The 20,013-nt window shown below is 35.4% G+C and overlaps 1 protein-coding gene across 1 annotated transcript in view; it reads left to right on the top strand.

The window, feature by feature from the left end:
• Positions 1 to 1,564: 1,564 nt before the first annotated feature.
• Positions 1,565 to 20,013, top strand: part of LOC125226610 — a 180,959-nt gene continuing 162,510 nt past the window's right edge. The window contains exon 1 of the mRNA XM_048130641.1: positions 1,565 to 1,740. The gene's annotated coding sequence lies outside the window, so the exon portion shown is untranslated. The remainder of the gene's footprint in view (positions 1,741 to 20,013) is intronic.

Here is a 20,013-nt window from a genome sequence, read left to right as displayed (position 1 = left end):
AATAAATATTACTTCATCTACCTATTTGTTTCCCTTGGAGATGTATATGGTCTCCAAGAGTCAGAAAATATACAAACAAGGACCGAACAAAGTGCCTCAATGTATTAAACTTACTCAAAATTAATGTTATAATATAATAGTATAGCCCCTATTAGCTAAAACAGACCGGTCATCACAAACAGCACCCGTTCACGAGTATGGCGCGTATCTCATCTCAGCCATCGCCTCCCTCAACCTTCATTCGGGAAGGTGGCGACCCGATCAACGACGCCACCGTAAGCAAAGACTTTTAAGCGAGCATGACATGTTCAAGCTACCGGGCTGTATTAAATATTCAAATAACAAGTCAATAACGTAACGTGTCGTATTTGAAAGGCCGCCATTACCCTTACCAAGAGATTTTCATAAATTCACACTTGATATTTACGGCTTATGTAAACTTGATAGCATTCCCTCGAAATGGCCTGTGATTAGGTTTACGCTGTCGCTAGAAACGTCAATGGTCAACTAGATGGTATGACTACATACACGTTTGAAGTGCCCATTAAAGTTTCGGACTGGCGCCTTCAGCATTCGCGCCTAACGCCTAGTCAATTGATGATGACGTCGCGTCGCGTGTCCCAATTTCTTAAACATATCCTTGAAAGGTTAGTGGCTAATGAGTGACTATTCAGTGACCCATATTTTTTTTGGATTTTATTTGAACTTGGCCAAAAGTGGCACTGACTCTTCAACAGTTTCATGTGCTCTGCCTACCCCGTTTGGGATAATGGCGTGTTTATGTATGTATGTATGTGATTTTTAAGATTGTTCATTATTATTGTTTTTATTGATATGTTTGTAAATCTCTATTCCACGGGAGTATAAATCTATCCTATATTTTTTTTGTGTGTTATTTCAGTCCACTGTGCCGTTATGGGTGCCGTAAGAGGAGTGAGGAGATGCTATTTACCCAAGTGAGACGACGGGACGATCTAGATCGAGACTGCTACGAGAGAGAGATAGAGAGATAAGGTACTTAGGTACCTACCTGCTTTTGTCCATGGGCGGCGATGACTGCTTCCCATCAGGCGGCTCGTCTGCTCGTTTGCTGCCTATATCATAAACAAAAAAGAGGTACAAAAATTTAAAACATGACAAAGAAACAGGATTGATTGTGATGAACTGATAAAGTGTTTATAAACAAAATAGAACTGAATAGAAATTTTTAAACAGATCTTCCATAACTCTACTCTTGATTTTTGAGACCCTTGTGACTACTGATACGTGCAAATGAGAATGTAAAATCAAATTATTTTTACGAAATTGTTTAAATATGGAAAAGTTTTAATGTACGTATTGTAAAGAAAGTGTTTTCTTTACAATACGTACTTCTTCTTTCGCTATTGTACTGTACCAGCTGCAATATCTCAAATTATTCATCTATCATTTTTATTTATACAATTACGCTTACTTCACGCCTGGTCCCATTTCAGGATCGCTTGGGAAATCCATGAAAATATTTCATTCACCATAGTATAGCATCCTGTTGCTGCGCAAGTGAGCATTCAGTACCTCTCTAGCTTTCGCATTGAGCGCACGTCTCTCGCTCCTCTGATCCGCGCATAAGCCGGCTCGTAAAAGTTGAATTAAAAAATAAGAATTCTAATTTCAAAAATATTTCGTTAGACTTTCTGGAATAGCCTGCAAGTGTTATCAAGTGCTTACAACCAGTGTTTGAGTTTGTCCACGTGATAAAAGGTAAATATACCGGTGAAAATTGGTTGTTTGCGCATGTTACTGAATTGTTTGTCGTTAAGCAGTTAAGCGATATATTTGGTCAAGGTAAATTTAAGTTACCAAGGAGCAATAAAAGGAGTTGATAAAAAATACAATGGAAATATTTACACGACGAAATGCTAATCCATATTATGAATAACATATTATATAGGAATACCTGCCTGTATAAAATAATATAACATAATTATTATGTAGGCCTAAATAAAGAATATTCTTTTGATATCAAAATAATTATATTTTATTGTTTGTAAGAATTGAAAGTAATCATTTAGGCTACCATAACTTTTAATCAAAAAACTTTTAATCAGAATCTTCAAAAACCTAGCAAAACTTTCTTGTAAATACCCCTCGCTAATTTAAAACTATTTTTTTTTTCTAATAAGTCTTGGATAAATTTGCAACCTTAGAATTATAGCCAATCCAAACTTGAAGATACGTCAAATATCCGCTCTAGATACAATATAATTAGATCGGATATGATGTTTTGTATTCCATTTTTACATAAGCACCCGATTTATATCGTATTTAGAGCTAATATTTGACGTAGGTATCTCACAGGAAGGATGCAACAGGATAGGAAATTATTATATAAATAAGAAGCAGTGAGATGTATTCATTTTGGAATTATTAAATATAACAATATTCAAAAAAAATTCCAGGTGCGACCTGGAAAATTTTTATCCCAACTGGTGGGGAAATGCGAGTGATAGGGTCGAGTGGAAGTAGAGAGGGGAGGCCTTTGCCCAGCAGTGGGACACTAACGCAGGCTAAAAAAAAAAACAATATTCAAATTTATTATACCGAATGCTTTGCTTGAAACTGGTTTCATACTTAATAACTCGTATAAAAACCAAAATGATGCTAGGCTTGGCCCCTAAATTCTTATTTTATATGAACTACTACAGATGTTTCTTGGTCATTACTTTAATCGACGGTGAAATACATTGTATTGCATATGCCTATGCCTAATCATCTGTCACGTTATCGCCGTGATATCCACAGATAAAAAATGTAGGCCTTCAATAAAGATAAGTGATGTCACCAGCGTTCGTCATCCTAGCTAAACAGTATAGAAATGTCAGTGTGTGGTGTAGGTGCACTGCCTTGACCCAGTGGTTGTTTGGAGAATCGGGAGCCGGTCATCCATCATTTAAAAATTTTAATTTTTAAATTATTTATTCAATAAAAGTGAAACAGTTTTTACATTAAAACTTTCCGCCAAACTGTAGAACAGTTTGTTGGCAGGAATAGGCTCCCTTTCATCACATTTACTGTTGTTTCTTAACCTTAGGTGCTAAAGTGTTAGTACAAGTTACAAACATAGTTAATTACTTAATACTATTTACTAAATTATTTTATTTTATTTTAATTACGCAATTAACTAAAGTTGCTATCAGTTTCAAATTGTTTCAACATAAACTTTTTTAATTTTGATTTAAATACATTTTTGCTGGTGCTTTTTCTAATGCTAGTGTCAACCCACTTCTTTCATCTTCGTAGTTTTAAAAATAGTTTCGCGATGTTTTCTTGCCGATGGCGGTTTTTCACTTCGTTGCATGTCGTGAATGTGGAAATGCAAATGGATGAACAAGAAAAAAAATACGTTTCACTTAGTGTGGTCGACAGCGTGTGTGTGACATGGCGTCAATACGCATATTTTTAATCATCAGTTTCATAAAAATCGAATTGGCATTATAAAAAACATTATAATATGAATTAATTGTTAATTCATATTTTTTGTTTCACAGTGCTTTGGTTTTACTGTTAAGCTGTGTAACATATTTAAAATAAATAAATAAATATTGTAATGTTTTTTATAATGCCAATTCGATTTTATGAAAATTATGAATAAAAATATGCATATTGTCGCCATGTCATACGCTGTCGACCAAATCGTATTTTTTTTCTTGTTTAATCATTTTACATTCTACCTAGGATCTGTTCAGTTATGTAACTATAATTGGGAACTAGTTTCCTGATATTTGCATTAGGTATTAAAAACAGTACTGGTTAAAGAAAATCATCGCAAGATCCTCGTTGCTGAAAAGTTACATTACCTTTCGCCATTTTCATCTAACAATCAGTAGGAAAATGTCGCTGTCTACTTATTATACTAATCAGAAATACTATATGTATTTATAAGTTATAGGTAGCTATATAATTGTAAACACAAGTAGCGATGCTAATTTAGTGTTGATAGTGTTATCGGACAACTAGTAGGTGATTAAACTTTGCAAAACTGTAAGTACCTAATATATTATCACACCGGTGTGTATTATATTATTGCCTGGTGGTAAGCGATGCTTAGGTAAATAACTCAGTAGGTATTTGGTTTATTTTATTATAAAATCTTAAATAAATTCATGTAATAGGACAACAAAAAAACAGTGGCTATGTTCCCTGCTTACGATTAACAACATTTGGCGAAATAAATAATTTTCTGTTTTCATACGATTAGTATACTAAATCATTTTGTACTGTACCTACCACAGAATCCACAGATATAGTTTTGGTAGTTTTTTAGGTTTCCGAACAAGCGCTGGTAGCCTAGCGGTAAGTATGGGTTAGAACCACGGCTCGCACCAATGAGTTTTTCGGAATTTATTATGTGCGAAATGTCATTTGATATTTGCCAGTCGCTTTTCGGCGACTAATTCTAATAAGGTCTAGTTTACCCTTCGGGTTGGAAGGTCAGATGGCAGTCGCTTTCGTAAAAACTAGTGCTTACGCCAAATCTTGGGATTAGTTGTCAAAGCGGACCCCAGGCTCCCACGAGCCGTGGCAAATGCCGGGATAACGCAAGGAGGATGTTTTGTAAGTTTCCGTACCAAAAACAGTTAGGAGCAACACCGTCCGTCTATCTGTCTGTTTTAGCACGAACGCTTGAACGCCTAACATAATATGCCTATAAAACAACCCTACCCCTACATATTTAATAAATGCACGTGAGCTTTAAGCAATCCTAGCAAGGGTTCCTAAATATTATTGTTAACACCGTAGTAAGTTCGTAAACAGTATTTTCCCTGTCACTCTAATTTAGAAGTGAAAGACTGAAGATACCATTGCAAACTTTAGTTGTCGCGGTAGGCCCTCCGTACGCTATCGCGAAAACCGTCATTTATAAATTACACTCTAGAAGTTTATCCCTGTCACTCTAATTATACCCTAACAGAAGTAAAAGTGAAAAACACCATTGCGAACTTCAGTTGTCGCGTTGGGCCTTAGAGAGCTATCGCGAAAACCGTCATTCATAAATCATAGTCTATCCCTGTCACTCTATTAGGCTAGTTTCCTACTAGTCAAATCAGCTTCTTTTTAAGAACTGTCAAAACGATTTGCTAATATGGAATTACTATGAAATACTGAGGAGTGACGTCACGGTCAATTCATTTACTTTATATCTTTCTCTTTGACTTATTAAATAGAAGTTATGTTTAAAAATACTGGCCATATTTTTCTTCTAATTATGTGGTGCTTTATTTCGTGCACTGCATAAAATATTTTATTTTAAGTATAGGAAACTAGTCTATTATACCCTAACAGAAGTAAAAGTGAAAGACACCATTGCGAAGTTCGGTTGTCGCGGTCCTCAAACGCACCTTTTGAGCATTGCGTGACTCAACCGACACTTCCTTTTGGGGTTCGACTATCATAGCAATTAAGCCCCGTTTGTGTAATCTTGATTATTTGAATAGGAAATGAAATGGAGACAGGACATTTATATATAGAGATGATTGCGGTGGGCTGCCTTCAATTAGGCGGTCAACCGAAACTCTTGGTTTTTATCAAGTACCTACAAGCTCTGTTAATATGTGTGGGGTGTAGATCAAATCTTGGAAGCTAAATACTCAATTTCGGATGGCAGCCGGCCTAGTTGAAATGACAATCATTGGCGCTAGACGCCGATCAAAACGCGTTTGTGCATTTGACTTCGTACCCAGCATAGAGGAATAAGTAAGGGAAGAGTTGTAACTCCATACATCAGTAAATGCGAGTTATTTGTAGTGACATCTATCGTCATTCACTCGTCAATCACGCGCCAACTAGCGTAAATTATTAGTACTGCTACTCGACACTAGGTGCCGACAGTGTTGCGTCTGCCAAAAATGTAATATTAAAACAGTTTATACCTTATATTATAAGGTGAAGTAATTGAAAGCAAAGTACTGATTAATACTATTGTAATATTAGCTAAAAATTGTTAAGCAATAGACTTTTTGTTCGTCGTGACATCTATTGACAAGTAGCAGTACTGATAATTTACGCTAGCTGGCGCGTGATTGACGAGTGAATGACGATAGATGTCACTACAAATAACTCGCATTTACTGATGTATGGAGTTACAACTCTTCCCTTACTTATTCCTCTATGGTACCCAGTTAGCTAAGTTTACGCAGAGGTACTGTATATACTCGTAATATGTAAAATTGATGATTATTGACTACGTAATATTATCACAACATAAAGCTAATCTGATGATAGTTATGATGGAGACCAGTGGTGGTTGGGTGGGTTTGTGTTTAGGGTTATTAGGGGGTATTGCCTGTGGAAAGAAAAGTACAGTAAAAGATAACTGCTTGTACCAAAAAAGAAACCCGAAATCTTATTCAACCTCATATAATAATTTAAGAGCATTTCTCCGCGCGTTTGACTCTTTGTCTTTGGTGGCAGCTACCTGATGTCTATAAGAATAGCATGAGTTTTCTTAGTTTCTCATAGAAATCTGCGACTTTTACTTAAATTGATAAATTCGAACCCCCTTATTCATAAACGGACTCTAAAGTTATCAAGCCGATAACGTTCGTTTGTCCTTTTCTATCACACCAATACGTCGAAAAGGGACAAACGAACTTTATTCACGTAAAAATGGTGCCACCGAAGATGAAGTCAAATCGGTTAAAGCGTTCAAAGAAAATATATCGATGATTACGAAATGGAGGAGTTTATGATTCACATAAAGTTTGTTTTTACCAATATTCGCGGCGGCGTTCCTCATTAGTGTCTCCAAACTTCTCCAAATACAGGTTTATTGCTTGATAATACTCGCCCACGTTGAGGGATCCGTTTCAACAACAATCGCGCCATTATTGCTAATAAATGAAATATGGCAATAGCTAGGCTATTGAATTATAAATATAATACTTATATTAAGTATTTATTTTATAAACATATATACTAGCTTTTGCCCGCGGCATCACTCGCGTTAAATTCTAAAATTGCGGAATGCTTCATACAAACTTCCACCCCCCATTTCAGGGAAGTGGGGGGTTAGAAAGAGAAAAAAATTAGCCTATGTTACTCTCCATTTCTTCAACTATCTCCACTTACAAGTTGGACAAAAGTAAATTTGATCTACATATTTTTCTTATAATTAATTAATGGATAATGTAATTTAGCATCTTACCGTGTACCTTTTACATGTAGTACCTACTTTCTGCGATAACCTGCCTTGACCTGTAAAATGTTTTACTTTTACCAATAAAGAAACTGAACTGAACTGAACTTAAAAAAATCACGTTAATTCGTCGCTCCGGTTTGTCGTGAAAGACGGACAAACAAACAGACACATACACTTTCCCATTTATAATATTAAGTATGGATTTTACTAATAAACAAGTGACGATGCTAATTTAGTATTGACAGTGCTAATAGATAGACTAATTTTAAATTAGTACCTATTAGTAAAACCAGTGCAGGCGGCTCACTCCGGGTTTCTTTCATAAGTTCCGTTGGCCGCGTGTTCGCGGTCCATGAATTTCTCACTGCGCAATAGAACTCAATGTCGCATGAAGTCCGTTGACAGAGAGCCTTCTGTACCTACTTGTACTTTTTCAAATTTTGTGGTAAAACTTACTTATAGGTACTCGTTACTTCGAAGAATGTTATGGGTACGTAAGGTACTTATAGTTTTCTTGATCTTTAGCCAGTTTATTGATTTCGAAATTGATTATTTTAAACCTAATATCAGCTACGACAAAAATATATCTTGGAAACAACACGGGAATTTAAATAAATCTTGCTCATTACGTAATAAACAGGGCAACCGAATTATCGCCAGACGTTAGCCAAAAAGATATCGTTGCATTTACTCTCATTATATTCAAACCGATTCATATGCAAGTATTCGACCAATGATTATAAGATATCACTGCGATATACGATACTGGTCTGTCAGTATCAAAGGTGACTTTTCTTCAACCAAAACGTCAATTTTGACACTGACAATTCAGTATCGCGGAAGTATTGTTCGAATCGGGCCGATAGATGAATCGAACATTATCGAGGGCGACCTTTTAACATGCACATGAAAGTTTGGTATCTAATCAATTCCGAAAACCGAATAGAGAAACACTTGCAGCAGGAATTTAGGATAATAGATTCAGAACAGTGAGATAAGATGTAAACACTGGTTGCGTTGCGCTTGCACCACACACGTTTGGTTTCAAAATGTAGTGTTTAATGTCGTGCATGTAGTCCCACGAAATTGCAGAGAAGAATATAAGTACTTTTTTAATTTGTTTTTTTTTCATGCCAATATATAAACAATACACAAATTGTAAATAAAACTTCAGAGAATAATATTCTCTGAGGTTATATTTGTAATTTGTGTATTGTTTATATTATACACACAGTACCTATAGTTTAGTCCAGAACTGCGACAATTCAAACAGCTATGTCTCTGTTTGAATTGTCGCGTATAGTCATACAAAATGCAATGCTATGTCCGTCCACTTTATACTATACTCAGATAACTAACTAACTGCCCATCTAATAAAAATGTTTTTTTTTTTTCAGGTAAATAGTTATATCTAATTATGGTGCAATGGTGGTCGTCAATGTCAACATTAAGTTAAAAGTATAAGTAATTTCAAGGTAAATGTAGACGTACTTATATGTAATATGAAAATAAACGAGGATAATATTATAAGTATGTAAATGATTAGGAAGACTTTTAAATAAGTTTTTCATTGTGCACTTGGACCGTATACTACCGATTGTGCCAGACTTTTTTAACTATTTTCTTCATTTAATAGCTCTTTCTGTCAAAATACCTACTATCTATCTACCCAGTATCACCCAATTTCCGTATTGATGACAATTTTCATCAAATAATGTAGAGTTGAGAATCAATAATGTACAACAAGAGGTGACTGGTACCCACTTGACTTTTGCTCTTCGAAGTCTACTAATAATACTCGTACCGACAATTCATCTCCAGCTGTGCATTTATTATTAAATCACTTACCCCGCCGCCGTTCTGTCGAGGGTTTATATAGCATTCTCTCTTTCTTAAACACTAAACTGAAAGAGACACAAGTTTGACCAGCGCCCATAGGTCAGTACAGTATATCAATTACTGTGACATGTCAATTAAGGATACTTGAATAATTTGGGTATTGCTTGTCATGCCTACCAATAAACAGTTTATTGGTGTTATCCTGTGACTAACAAAATCGTAAGAGCTTGTTACCACTAAACGTCAATTTTTGGAAAAATCGGACCTACACGGCTGAATGTTCAGTAGCAAAGAGCCCTAAGAATCCCATAGAGTCTGTAAAAGGCACTTATTTATCAGTGATTACCGGTATTCCATCTATCGGTCCTGCTCGCAATAAAATTATGGCAGCATTATAATTGATTGAGATGAGGAAAAGATTGACGAAAGCAGTAATAACAATAATCTAAACCTATAACTTCTCTCGTAACAAAGTATTGAGTTTTGGCCAGTTTTCAGCATTTTGACATTTTAATACGCTGTGAATCAAAAGCACAATAGTGCAATTTTACACAGATGTATCGTTATCTGCAATAATATGCTACTTTTTGAAGGCCGCAATTATATGCCACACGCTCTTAAATGAGACTGTGACAGATATTTTCGCGACCTTTGCTGTGATACATATTATTGCGGTTGCACCTAGTAAATGAAATGAATATCTCTTCAATTTACGAGTTGCTACCATCTGTCCCTCGCGTAGGTGTGGCAACGTCGCAAATAAGCACAGTTTATCACTATTGTCAATGTTTAGGGTGTCAGTTAGTACGGTACACGTCAAATATATCTACAATTTTGCACCTTATGACATTTTAACAAGGTGATGTATATTTTAAAGACCCTACATACAAAGCAGTTTTGTGCAATGCATTGCAATGTATTAGGTTACCTACCGTTTCATACATTGTTATTGACAACAGGAGATAATAAAAGGACGTTAAATCCGTGGGATCATATTCAGGCGATGTTCAAAACATTAGATAATATTCCAGTTGTACAACAAGCCTCTAAGTATATAAAGTCACAAAATACTAATGATGATGATGTGTTCCTGTTATCCCTCACTAGGGCCATAGGGCTCCTAGAAGAATCTTCCACTTTTCACGATCCTGGGCGGCTAATTCCAAATCCCAGCCTAGTCCACTTGCGCCAGTCTCCTTCTCCACTGACATAAAATAACATAACACTTAGAAACTAAACACACACTTACCATAAATTCATTAATTAATCTAAGAAGGTAATATTAAGTGATAATCTACTTCTTTCTTAGCAACTTACATGTACATTGTGTAACTTTTAAAATATATCCTTTCTACGGTTATCTAATAAACTGAAATGAAAGTTATCAAAAACGACTGCCTTGTTTGAAAATTGAACTCATGACATGACACTAGATCACTAGTAAGTGGAAAAACATACTGTACCTGTATTTACCTTAGCATAAACCTATAAATACTACAAAATTGACAAAAATAGTACGAGTACTAACCAAGAATACTATGTAGTATATAGTATCTTATTTTGTGACTAAGATAAGTGTGGTCACGACAAACCATTGTTTCCGCCATCATAAAACTACAAACGGTTACAGTATGGACGTTTGAGGCTTTTGAATGCTTCCTTTGGTTGACGAAAATATTTGCTTATGGAAAAGAAATCACATTTCAACCCAAACTGCGAAGACTTCATTGCTAGTTCATGTTACTTAAAAATATTTTTATGTATTTTTTATCTCAGTAGGTAATCAAACTATATCTGTCGCTTTCCGGTGAGAAGATAAATAAAGATACAGATCAAATTACGAAAATGTGCGCTATGAAGATGACGATGTACATAACATACCTACTCGTACTATGTGTCTATTTTTAACCTATGTATACTCGTATGTCGCAGGGAATTTGCCAAAACAGAGATTTTAACAAATCTTTAAGGGACCGATATGATCAAATCACGCAGGATGTCAAAATAGAGAATCCATTTCATTATTTCTCTAGAAAGTTTCAGTTCAGATGCCGAAGTTTGGACACTACCCTGCTGTTATTTTTAAACCGTCGCATTGCAAAATTATTAGCAAGTGTGTCAGCAAAAAACTCGTTAAACTGACATGCGCGGATTTGTTACATCAATTACATTTTACAATGTAGTGAAACCGCCGTAATCCTCTTAGCCTTATTAGTTGACCTTCCGGATTAATTCGCTTTCTACTAACTTTTTTATCAAGAGGATCTAGATCAAATTAACAACGTGAAACCGATTCTGACTTTACATTTTGTTAGAAATTAGATTTCGTTATGACACGTTCTTTACAATCACTCACGCGTAATAGTAATAGTGCGAGCGCGTCAACTTAATAATTACGTTGTTATAATATTCGCTTGCATTTATTGGTGTCTATAAGAAGTGCTGTTGAGAAAAGAAAAATCTACTTAAAAAAGTTAAAAATAAAATTCCTAATACATACTTCTTCGTTCTTCCTTGTGGCTTAGAAACTGATATGTTTAAAGTCAGCGTTAAGCCAAATGTTATTACACTAATCAATAATATGCCATCCGGACATTTTCGCGAGAACAATCAATATTTTTTTTCTAAGGTAGGTAAAATTTATGTTTTTCCTACTCAGAATCACGAGCTCTTTCGATCTAGGGCAAAAAACAAGAGCCAAAAAAATGGTCCCAAAATTTTCTATTATGCATACTTTCCACTTTGTAACCGTTGTACAAAGTGTTTGAAAAATGGTAACGAAGTGGAAAAATTAAAGGGTCGCTTTTTTACCTATAGTAGGATCAAAAGGGCTCGTGATTCTAAGTAGGAGAAACATTAAATTTACCTATTTTATAAAGAAACAACAATTTTTTGTAACACAAGTTTTTGAATCTTTTTTCGCGAAAATGCACATCCACAGTACTGGATTTGACTAAAATCGGAATAATTTGAAACTACTTATAGGTAATACATTCACCTTGCAAAAAACAACTGTTGGCGTTCCTTTTTTGAAGTCGGTTAAAACATTGTGTTTGCCTACACACTAGAATCGGCCTCTGTACGTAATGCGACTAACTTACTTCGCAGATATCTCCTTAATTTATTGAACTACATAGATGATTGGCTCTGATGATAACCGTGGCGTGAATCATCCTTTAAACCTACTTAAATTGAATAGAGCTATCCTATACGATGACCTAATTTAGGTATTACGTTTTTGCAGATATTAAAGCATAATAATATTCTGATTTAGTGATGTGCAAGTTGCCGAAACTTTCCAAAAATATCCTTAATTTCTTGAAAAAGTCACGAAACTTTCAAGAAAAATAAAAGGAATTTAAATTTATGAAATGTAAAGTTTCCAAAGTTTTCCTATGTAAAAATTTCAGAATTTTGGAAACTTTGCGTCGGCACATTAGTATTCTGATTTTTTACCTACTATAGAAGAAGGGAGCGTAATTTTATTTTACAATTGAACTCATAATATTCATATAAGGCCTGAAGCCCTTTAAATTAGCAAGATTTTTTCATATTTGTAGCTTATTCTTAGTAGAAAGAAGAACCCTCAATCAGACTACCCAGAGCAATTCAGAATCGGTTGAGTAAAGAGTGATTTTATTATCTTCTTTAACAAACATCACAGACAGCGTCTAGCCGTCTACAGTTCGCAAACACGATCAAACCATTTTATTAGATACTTAGCAATAACGCAACCAATTCTAGACGTTTGCTTCAAATGCTTCAACTAAATTGTACACCCCGGGCGTATAGGAACATTATAACGGGACCAGCATTTACCTCAATATTACTCTGCGCTTTCAAATATCATAAGTATATTCGCGAACTCATGGCTTTAATGCCTTTGGGCGCTAAGTGATTTAATCCTACATCGGTTCCGGGTTAGGCCGGCCTTACACAGTCTGAATCAGTATCGGAATTCAGAATATTAATACATATTCTGGAATCCAGGGCCTTGCCTACACAAGCCTGAATTCATACATAATTAAGAAATCATACTCTGAATTCCGGAAACTTCAACTTTGAAAAATGCGGATATCATCATCCTCCTTGCGTTATCCCGGCATTTGCCACGCCTCAAGTGGACTTCTAAAATGTCACCTAATAAATAATATGAATCCAATATGTGTGTGCTCTTCGTAGTAGTAATGAATGAAAAGCGTTCTTTGATGACGATATAGTTTTTCATATTCTGAATTCATATATGCCAGATCTGATCAACTCAGACATATCAATGTGAAAAATTCAGAATATCTAGACAATAGATAAATTGTATGGTTTGCCGTGCATAAATTAATATTATGAATTCAGATTCTGATTTGGACCGTGTAAGGCCAACCTTAGCCTCTTGAAAACAGCTGGGAACTGTATGCCGACAGAGAACGATGGTATCTGGGACTCGGGGAATGTTGTGGCATTTGTTTATAATGCTTGAGTTATACGCGATGACAGTATTTCCGCTAGGCACCGTTTGTGGGAGGGAAAAGGTAGTAAGATGCATTTTACTTAACCACAAAGTACTTACTTGTACACTTGGGTTTGACTTTCGTGTACAATTCAAATCGTATATTGTACATGTCCATGTTCAATGCATGGGCCATCTAGAGCAATTTTTGATGTAACTCAAAGTTCAGATCAGGCCGCAATATTCTTACGACATTTTAATGATAAACATGAATCATTAATTATGGTGGTAATAATTGTGGTATTTATTATGGTACCTCCCTAAATAAGCAGTTCAGCGATTTGACTTCTTTGCTTACCAACTTGAAACCTCTGTAGCTGTTCTGTAATTTATTCTATTTACAAAATATACCAATTCTACGCACAAAGTTTAAGTATATCTGCCCTTTACGACCCTAATTGCACTCCAACATCAAACACAGATGCGACAAGAAAGCACGTCACGTGCCATTCATTTGAGCCCATTGTGCTTTTGGCACAATTCGTGCCAATTGTGACAGATGCGGTATTGATGGTCACAATTTGTCACGAACAGCTGGCGAATCTATTACGTTTTCTCTATTAATGTTTAGCTGTAAAGTAATTTATCTTTATCGGTTAGAGGTCTAGAGATTTACGAGTTATTATAGCTGTGTAATGTTAAAAAGATTAAATGCCTATTAAAAGTTTGTGCTGAATGTGAGTTATGATATTTTCGTTCTTAGGTATCTATAAAATATCAATCAATAATGAAATATGTTCACAATTTTTCTACCATTTTTACATTCAAAAAGAAATATTAAAAACGCCTACCTATATTTTTCCCTTGTTCCTCGTAGATAACCAAGTTTGATAACTGGTTTTGTATGAGGAAAAAAAAATCTTCCTAGCTAACTGGGTTATGAAAGAGGATTTTTTATTTCTTCGTAGATAACCATTATTTTTTGCAGTTTTCTACAAATAATTTTTTTTCTTCTTTGCTTACCCAGTTATGAAATGGGATTTATTTTCCTCGTAGAAAACCATTAACCAACCGGTTAAGCTTAGAAGAAGAAAAAAACTTCGTAGGAAACTGCATACAATAATGGGTTTCTTTGAGGAAAAAAATCCCATTTTAAAACCGGGTAAGCTGAGAAGAAAAAAAAATCTTGATAGAAAATTGCAAAAAAATTGCGCGAGCGCAAAGGGAGTTAAAAACTCGGGGGACCACTGTCAGTTCCCTTATCTCGAGAAATCTAACAACTGAGTGACAGTTTGATAAATTGCATGTTCTCTGGTTCTTTCATGTTCTAATTATCTATTTATTCGTTCAATCTTAGGTTTTTACATCATATATGTATAATGTATATGTATAAGCTGCCTGTGGTGAGAGAGAGAGGAACTGCTGGACTATCCACAATCCACATTGTGTCCAAGTCTAAGAGCCATTTGTCACCGTCACGCAGCAGAGGTATATGGAACTTCCCATACTAGCGAACGCTTTAACGGACGACGGTTTGATGCAACCGACGCAAAGTCTGACTTCTGCATTTGACCCTTGATGCGATCAAAAGTTTTCTCGAGGTGTTGGTTGAGATGAAACTCTTCCCTATCACTGAAACTTTTATTATAATTACGTTCGCCATAATTTTATTAAATGTCGAGTGTTCTGCAATATTTTTATCTACCTGTAGTATACATAGTGGCGCGTACAAAATACTGGTTCTCTTAGGCAGCGTTCCCACTTATGCGTCGCGTGTCTCGGGGCGCGCAAAGGGCGTCCGCGCCACGCCACCTGAGTGTAATTCAAAAAGCGTCTCCTCAGTACATTTTGTATAGGAAGGACGTAAGGCGCGCCGCCAAGCGGCGCGGCGCGCGCCCCGCCGCCGCCACGCCACCTGGGGCGCGTCTTACGTCTTTCCTATACAAAATGTACTGAGGAGACGTTTTTTGAATTACACTTAAGCGGCGTGGCGCGGACGCCCCTTGCGCGCCCCGAGACACGCGACGCATAAGTGGGAACGCTGCCTTAAGCATTAAACTATGAAAGCTGTTAGAATGACGCATTATCGCGCAGGCATTAACCACCTCCCGCGCCACAGGAAACGGAAGCGCTGACACTTTGACGCTAATCTAATGAAAATATGGCGGCGACACGGGATTTTCAAAATTATCGTGCTTGTATTAATCTCTGCTATGTGATAAACATTTATGTAGTAACCTACAAATATAATAAGCGTGTACAAACTAAATACAAAATTATTTATTGCAATTGTTTTGTACAGTTTACATAGAATGACGAAATTGAGCCGATTTCTCACAAGTTCAAAAAATATCGCTCTAATTATACAGAGTGTATATGTATAACCCGTAACATTTTCTGGATATGATATATATTTAAAAAAAAAACACCATACATCATATTTGGTTAAATTGTACCTAGACTTTACCCTACTCAGTTGGCCGCCGTGCCCGTGGTGTTCATTTATGGAAATTAGGAAATTTTTGGTTAGAATTAAGTTTTACTTTTTTGTGTTTTAAGTTCTGTATCAGCTATATATATGATCCTTAAATATTAAAATATTAATTAAACAGTAATTGTCTTTAAAGGTAAAAATTGCTATTAGATTTGTTGTTAGATTGTTAAAATAAATGTAATGTGTTTCATAGTTTATCAAATAGCAGAAATAGTTCACTGGCAACTAATGATAAAAATAAGTGGTGAACTTATAATTACAAATGGAGGCCACGGTAATGTAACCATAATAACTCAATCTTTATTGATGAGCGCGCTCTTTGATCTTCAATATGGAATAGTTATTATTTTGTTTATAATTAAAACAAAACACCGGAATTGGGAAACATACAAAAATAAAAATGTTCGTAACCATAGGAAGGTTGACTATGACTAATACAGAGTACAATCGTGAAGTAGGTACCTAAGAATTTACTTCAAATATTTCAGTGAATTTTCAATAACTAAGGTCAATATTTTTTTGAATTCATTTTCAATTCTCTAAACATCGATAATGCAATATGTTATATATCTGTAGATTTTTATACGCCTGTACCTTCTTCTCTTAATTCCGAAATCGGGAACATTTTTCTCTCCAACGGTCAACGCAAAAATGTGTGATATTTTTTTTTATTACGACAAAACTATTTCTATAAAACATCGTACTAAGGTGAACAGCGATTCCCGAAAGTAAAATTAACAAATATTAGCTTTTAATGATCCAATAAATTCTCTACTAACTTTTTCTCTCTGAAAGGGCAATAAAGCGATAGGCATTTAGTCAAACTAATTACAATATTAATATTTTGATGCGCCGACCGATCTTTTTATAGCTCCATCTAATGGCTCCATTACACTTATGTAAACAGACGTCGATCACCGAATATCAGTCTAACTGCCCGTCTGGGTGCAACAACTTTAATAGAAACATGTTTGTCATTGAACTTTAGTTGTTAGGCCCGGAATTATATTTTGGTTTGTAGTTAAATATCCCATAAAATCGAGACAGAGCTATTTTTATGTTGATTTTTGCGACATTGCCATAAAATCATCGGGGAATTGCGAACTTTAAGACAGCTTCAAGTGCTTTTACGATGTGTGGAAAACATTTTCGTACCTATTGCTTATTTTGTAAACAATGACAACTTTGACATAGTTCACAGGGTTAAGCAAAATATTCGTTAATAACGCTGGCAGGATTACGCACGAGACAGGGTTGAGTGGAAGAAGCGCGGGGTGGTCTTTGCCCAGCAGTGGGACACTAGACTAGGCTAGTAAAAAAAAACAGCGATGAAATAAGAATAACTATGACAATGCCTATAAGCAATGCAATGCATATAAGCCATATAGCCATATAGCGCCCTTATTAAACGATATAATAGGTATATCGCGTACAATTTCCAATAAAAATATGTCAATGGCTTATATCGCGTGTAACTTTACAGCGTCTGTAGTATCCGGTAGATCAATTTAAATTCAGAGTTCTGCAAGTTTACGGAATATCGATTTGCTGTTTTCCCAGGCAGCAGTGTTGTATGTTGGCATAATAAGAAAGTGATGTTCATACTTACGTTACCTGTGAATACCACGGGTTCCTAAGAGTATTGGAAACTATTGAAGGTATTCGCAACAGAGATTTCGTTTTCTGAATGCAGAGAAAGCGCAGTAAAATGGCTTTAAATAATTTTTACTATCTTCGCAATGCATTTTCCTAAGGTACAAAATTGCATCCGCAGCTGCCACTGTGACGTTAAATTTTATTTCATCGGGAAAAGTTGAGCTGGAAGCAACGACGTTATTGACAATGTTCTTGCAATATTAATCGACAAGATTGTGACGATTCTAGTATTAATGAAAATAATGAAGTAGAAAAAAAGAAAGTGAAGCGAGGTACCTTAATCATAAAAGAAAAAACGGAACATAAAGTCACCTTTAGCGAAATTTGAAGGCTACTATGAAGTAGATAACTATAGTGGTAAATTTAATTAGCTTTTGATGTTATAGTTAAATTAAAATAAAACTTTATGTGACGATTGCGAGGATTTACGAGGTCAGTGTACGACGTACGTGTCACGAAATCGCGAACAAACATTTCGGGGTTAGTCACTTAGTAAAAGTTGTTTAGTCGTTGTTAGTCAACGCTTAAATTATATCAGATGACTAAATGAGTACATGTTTGAACAATAAGCAATGAAATTGTTAACATTATAGTGCATCCCAGGTGGTCTCGGTTCACAATCTCGCTAAAATGGCGGGCGACGCGTACGCACGCTGCATCCCCAAGGCCAGTGATGTCATCCCGCGAAATGTCGCGAAAGTCGATGCCAGACTGGATACGTTTTAACGACCGACCCATTAACCAGCCTAACTGGGCGATGGAAATCGTCTGTGAATGAATCATGTAATTAATAGAAAGTTTATGAACGAGTGACTAGGCGATTTTGATAGCTAAGTTATAGTCCTTAATTATAGTTCCTAGGTAACTTAGCTATAGTGTTTTAGTTTCAAAATAACTATTATATTCTTATAGTCTGACATATCTTAGTCTGATTTTTTTCAACAGTCATTAGGTGCGTAGGTGTACCTTGTGAATTTAAATGTCATACTGAACAAATTTTATTATGGACCAATGCCAAAATTGCATCGGACATTTTAACTGTGGTGTTGCTGTTTTCTGTGGGTAATTTAATGTGTGCTTTTTGGCGATTTCACCATTTAGTCCCATAATAAAAGTTGTTTCAATATGACCTAAGTACAAATCGACTAAGAAGAGTATTGTTGGTAAAAAAATACGCTGTATTCTTTCGCCTTTGGGTCATTCCACTGATATTTATTATGTACCAATTCTTGCCTCAAGGGTTCTTATGCTTCATGTGCAATAAGGGCGAATTTCCTTTGGAATTTTAGATGAGAAATTCCTTATTGCACTTGATTCCCCTTTAGTCATGAAAATACACTTAGTAAAGGAACGTTTACACGAACAATTGGTTCGATCAGTGATGTGATGTCATCTGATAGTTATGCGTGACTTAGGTTTAGCCTTGGATGTGATTGTCCACGAGAGAACCAGTAGCGATTTGTTCTAAAAGTCTAACAAATGATCTATTTAACTCCGCCCACGATTTCTGCTTGCTGCTTTTTTACATATTAGATTTGGTACGGATTTCCTGTCAAATATCGAACATTCGACTCAGTGACTGACCTATGTTTTATATCAAGTGTTAAGCAATATGTATTAGATGTATTGAATTAAAAAATTAGTGATTCCGTAAATTACTTTCTTAAGTAACAGTAAATTTATTTCAAGATGTAGCCACGATTTACCATATTTCCATATTACTTTTACTACCTTGAGCACGAATGTTGTCGTCACGATATTTAATATTACCTAACTTACAATTTTATAGAAAATTGTTATTATAAAATATTTTTTACGGTTAAAAAGATTGATAGGTACATTTAAGACGATACAGGAGCGAAAATGCTAAAATGGAAAGGGGGGCTCCTTTCAATTTGGGAATTTTAGTTCTCTAAAAAAATCTTCAAAATCGAGGTTCCGCTCTCGACTGTTTCCTCCTTCAAAACTTAATCAATCGGAACGAAATTTGAGAATCTGAATAATAATGAAATAGCCTGTGTCGGACCGTTTAGTTTTAGCTAATTTTTACCAATCTTGAGTATCACATCACGCCATAATGAAAAGGGCCGTTTTTGGAATTTTTTCGTTGGCTCTAGCGTCTTTAAAAATAAAAAAATCAAAACGGTCCGACACAGATAAAAATAATAATAATCTCTTTTGAAAAAAATAATTTGCTCTATCTTCAAAAACCAGGAAGGAAATAGTCGAGAGCATTGGTATGGAAAATTGACTCCTCCTGTATCGTCTTAACGGAATTGAATGCCAATAAGAGAGTACTTATTACCAGAAATACGAGTATCGCAAAACAAATTACCGTACAATTTATGTACGGTCAGCATCAAAAGTAGTGGTTCAAATAACGCTTCCGTAAGTGACTACCAT

The sequence above is a fragment of the Leguminivora glycinivorella genome, chromosome 5, assembly GCF_023078275.1.
Source record: "Leguminivora glycinivorella isolate SPB_JAAS2020 chromosome 5, LegGlyc_1.1, whole genome shotgun sequence".
NCBI classification, from domain to species: domain Eukaryota; kingdom Metazoa; phylum Arthropoda; class Insecta; order Lepidoptera; family Tortricidae; genus Leguminivora; species Leguminivora glycinivorella.
This window is presented reverse-complemented; position numbering and strand designations above follow the sequence as displayed.